The sequence below is a fragment of the Aegilops tauschii genome, chromosome 2 (genome assembly GCF_002575655.3).
Source record: "Aegilops tauschii subsp. strangulata cultivar AL8/78 chromosome 2, Aet v6.0, whole genome shotgun sequence".
In the NCBI taxonomy this organism is placed as follows: Eukaryota; Viridiplantae; Streptophyta; class Magnoliopsida; order Poales; family Poaceae; genus Aegilops; species Aegilops tauschii.
The window spans coordinates 444,025,151-444,029,773 of record NC_053036.3 but is presented as its reverse complement, the minus strand read 5'-3'; the positions used below and the strand labels follow the sequence as shown (position 1 = coordinate 444,029,773).

The 4,623-nt window shown below is 47.0% G+C and overlaps 1 long non-coding RNA gene across 1 annotated transcript; it reads right to left on the bottom strand.

Annotated features, from left to right (window-relative positions):
* Nucleotides 1-401: 401 nt before the first annotated feature.
* On the bottom strand, nt 402-3,739 carry LOC141041718 (uncharacterized). Its single transcript, XR_012202999.1, has 3 exons — nt 2,865-3,739; nt 2,019-2,107; nt 402-770 (listed from the first exon to the last, which is right to left on the bottom strand). It is a non-coding gene; the product is annotated as an uncharacterized lncRNA (long non-coding RNA).
* Between the last annotated feature and the right edge of the window lie 884 nt (nt 3,740-4,623).

The window sequence follows — 4,623 nt, the reverse complement described above, 5'->3', positions numbered from 1 at the left end:
CATGGATGATTTCTCTGTCTATGGGAAGTCTTTTGATGATTGTTTAAGCAATCTTGATCGAGTTTTGCAGAGATGCGAGCAAACAAATCTTGTCTTGAATTGGGAAAAGTGCCACTTTATGGTTAATGAAGGTATTGTCTTGGGTCATAAAATTTCTGAAAGAGGTATTGAAGTGGACAAAGCTAAGGTGGATGCAATTGAAAAAATGCTATGTCCTAAAGATATCAAAGGTATTCGTAGTTTCTTAGGTCATGCTGGTTTCTATAGGGGATTTATCAAGGACTTTTCTAAAATGTCTAGGCCTCTTACAAATCTTTTGCAAAAGGATGTTCCTTTTGTTTTTGATGATGATTGTTTAGAAGCCTTTGAAACACTCAAGAAACCCTTAATTTCTGCACCTATTGTTCAACCACCTGTGTCACGCCCAATATGCGACTCTATCCTAAAGGAACTCGGAGGTCCCACCAAGGATAGAAGCGCATATTGGAGACGCTTTTGCAAGGTGGATATCATTACATCGTACCATTACATAATAGTTGGGGATACATACAAGGAATACAAATGCCACAAGAATACATCAATACATCATACAAGAGAACAACATCCGACTACGGATGAAACACAAACAGAAACTCAAACGACATCCACCCTGCTAGCCCAGGCTGCCGACCAGGAACCTAACCCAAGATCGACGAAGAAGAAGAAGAAGAACTCCAAAACAAGCAAACGGCGCTCTCACGTCATGATCATCGCATTACCTGTACCTGCAACTGTTGTTGTAGTAATCTGTGAGCCACGAGGACTCAGCAATCCCATTACCATGGGTATCAAGACTAGCAAAGCTTAATGGGCATGGAAAGGATAAGTGGTGAGGTTGCAGCAGCAACTAAGCAAAGTATGGTGGCTAACTTACAAGTACAAGAGTAAGATGAGAAACTACGCAATGGTCGCAAACTAGTAATGATCAATAAGTGATCCTGAACTACTTACGTTCAAACATAAACCAAACGTGTTCTCCTCTCGAACTTCCCCGAAAAGAGACAATAATGGTTACGCAACGCGATTGGTGTATTTTAATTGTGTTTACTTCAAGTCCTCTACAACCGGATATTAACAAATTCCCATCTGCCACATAACCGCGGGCACGGCTTTCGAAAGTTTAAACCCTGCAGTGGTGTCCCAACTTAGCCCATGACAAGCTCACGATCCGCGGAGACAATCCTCCATCACGGGACCCTCCGATCAGACTCGGAATCCCGGTGCACAAGACATTTCGACAATGGTAAAACAAGTCCAGCAAGACCTCCCGATGCACCGACCTAGCCTGATAGGAGTTGCGCGATCTCGTTCTCAGGGTACACCAGATGAGCGAAGCGTACAGGTATATACCAGATACCCCAAGTTGCCAAGGGGCGGTCCCGCACGGTGCTCTAGTTTGGACCAACACTCATGTGGAGCACTGGCCCGGGGGTTGATTAAGAGACCTCGGGTGCCGGCGGGTCCCTATGCAAGTTTTAGTTGTTATTAGGCAAATGGTAAAACCAATGTTGGGCCTTGCTGGAAGAGTTTTATTCAAAGCGAACTGTCAAGAGGGTCCCATACCACTCACCATGTTAGGGACGCAAAATCAAGGAACATAACACCGTATGACGGAAACTAGGGCGGCAAGAGTGGAACAAAACACCAGGCATAAGGCCGAGCCTTCCACCCTTTACCAAATATATATGTGCATTAATTAAATAATAGATATTGTGATATCCCAAGATATGCATGAACTCCATGTCCCAACATGGAACAACCTGCAACTGCACCTGCAACTAGCAACGCTATAAGAGGGGCTGAGCAAAGCGGTAACATAGGCAAACAACGGTTTGCTAGGAAGGGTAAAAAGGTTAGAGGCTTTCGTGGCAATTTGGGAGGCTTGATAAACAAGCGGTAGGTAGCGCGACATAGCGATAGCATCGAGACAACTAGCATAGCAAAGATAGTAGTGAGATCCAAGGTGACGGTCATCTTGCCTGAAATCCCGCTAGGAAGAAGAACGAGTCCATGAAGTAGACGAACCAACGTAGTCAAACGAATCCTCACAATCGCAACATTACCGGAACTATAAAGAAGAAGCAACACCGGAAATAAACAAACAACATAGTAAACAACCATCACATAAACACGGCATGATGCACAATCAAGTATGATGCATGTCCTGTTTAAAGAGGCATGGCATGGCAAAGTGCAACAAACAATACTACAAGTTAAGTGGAGCTCAATATGCAATGAGTTGCATATTGACGAAACACCACAACAATTATTTAGTTCGCTCTGGTTTAGGTACACAACAATATTAAATGTTGTTAAACATGGCAAGAGATGAAGCATATGAAAACTGCCTATCTAGGCAAGTTAAATGAGGCCGGAACAACAATAATAATTCCGGAAAATTCCCATGTGCATTTAGCAATTTAAAGCAAACAACAATTTTAAACATTTTAAATGTTGTTATCATGATGCGGATGACATGTACAAGTTTTATGCAATTTTATGAAAATGTTGACATGAGCATGCTAGGAAGCATTTGATCACCATGGCGGAACAAAAGGGGTGCCACGGCAACGACAGCGGAAATGGTGCCACAACAACATTCCGATGATCCGACAACTCATTGAGATACCGGTGCAAAAGAGCAAGTGTGCGGATGTGCGAAACATGCTAGAGATGGTGGGGTGATCCCAGTTACCAGGTTCCCATGGGTCGACGACATGGAAAACGAGGTGGAACATGCAACGACAACTTGGACGCGGTGAAAACACGAGCATCTCATACATCACACAAGCATTCGTCCACGGGTGGACGTCTTGATGGTATACCTTCAAAACGTGCGTTTTGAGGCGGACCGAGTCGGTGCGAAGTAGAGGAAGTAGACGTTCTCGGGACGGTCGTAGAGGAAGTAGTGGTACATGGCAACGGTCAGCGAAGGACTTGCAGAAATCCACAGAGCCGGTGTGCTTGTTCGGGCGTCGGTCTTGCCGGTGGGGTACTTGGCGCAAAATCCCAGAGACGATGCTTGACGGTCCGCTTACGGGTCTTGGCGACGTTCTTGCCAATCCAAAACGAAGCAAGACAAAAGGCCTCTGGTGGGCAGCGCGCGAGCAGCGACAGAAGATGCCGGGCCATAGCTGCTCATGCCCAACAGTGAAACAACAAAATCGGCCACGACTTGGTGGTGATGCAGCGCATGGAGGCAGGGTGTTGCAGGAGAAAGTGGCCGGAGATGGGGGCGGTAGCAGCGGAGCGAAGCAGAAATGATGGAGCTCGGGGTTCGTGGTGCAGGGGAGCACGAGAGGCACCATGGACGCAAAGGAGACAAGGTGCACGACGGCAAGGCGAAACAGGCCGGAGGTCGAGGTCGTTAAGGGAGGGAGGCAGCAGGGGCGCGGCGATGCGGATGGCCTCGCGGGCCATGGCGGGCGCGGTCTAGAAGGAGCAGGGCCGACCAAAGCCGGGAGTCGCAGCGCCGAACATGCGGTCGGGCGCGACCGAGAGAAGCGAGGGCTTCGCGCGCAAGGAGGATGCGGCAGATGGCAGCGTGGTGACCGGAGGGGTCGCGGGCGAGGAGCTCCTCTCCTGTGTGCGTGCGTTGTGCGACGGTGGTGCGACGTGGGAATTGGGACGAGGGCGCGGCGATGGCCTCTCTCTATGGCGGCGCTAGGAGGAAGGAGGGGATCGAGGGGAGTTGGGGATCCAGCGCTGGGGATCGGGCTAGGGTTAGATGGGTGCCGAAGTTGGGCCTAGGGGCAGGTGGCCGGGTTGATGGCTGGGCCATGATGCAAATGGGCCAGCCTGGTTCTATCTCTCTCCCTGCTTCTTTTATTTCCCAAAGGAGAAAATAAATAGGAAGAAAGAAAAGAGAGAAAGGAAAAAGGTTAGAGAAGGGACTTTGGCATGCGGATAAGTTTCCCGGACTCACAAAAATGTGTTTGTTCCAAGAAAATAGGAATGGACATGCTTGCAAGATTTAAATTCAAACTCATTTGAATTTAATTCAAATGGTTTGAACTAGGACAAGGTTTAGGAGTGTCCAAAAATGTTGAGAATTTAGGAAGAGCCTCGATAAAAGGGAAAATAATTGTTGGCAAAGTTTGGAGGTGAAACTTGAAGCAGAAGAGGCATGGGATTAAACTGCAAGTGTGTTATGGTGATTCCAAAGTTAATGGAATATTTTGATATAGCTCCCTAATAATATTGGGAGACTTTTATATGTTGTAAAGAGAAATCACCATGTGCATTTACCTCGATTTAAATGGATCAAACATCCATGCAATTTATTTAGCTGAGTTTTAAAAAAAGGGGGTGCAAGATGACATGATGCAATGCACATGATGCAAAGATGAATGCACGAACAAAACAAATCACACGACGAATCTCGGAAACCATGGAATGCATCTGGAGCGCCGGTCTTGGGGCGTCACAACTCTCCTCCACTTACAAGAGATCTCGACCTGAGATCTAAGTATGGCACCGAGGAGAAACGGAAGAGGAAGAGGAAGAGGTAAAACAAAGTTGCTTCTTAGACAAACTAGTGAAACCACAAACCTTGAGAGGTTGAACAAAGTGAAAGAAAGAATA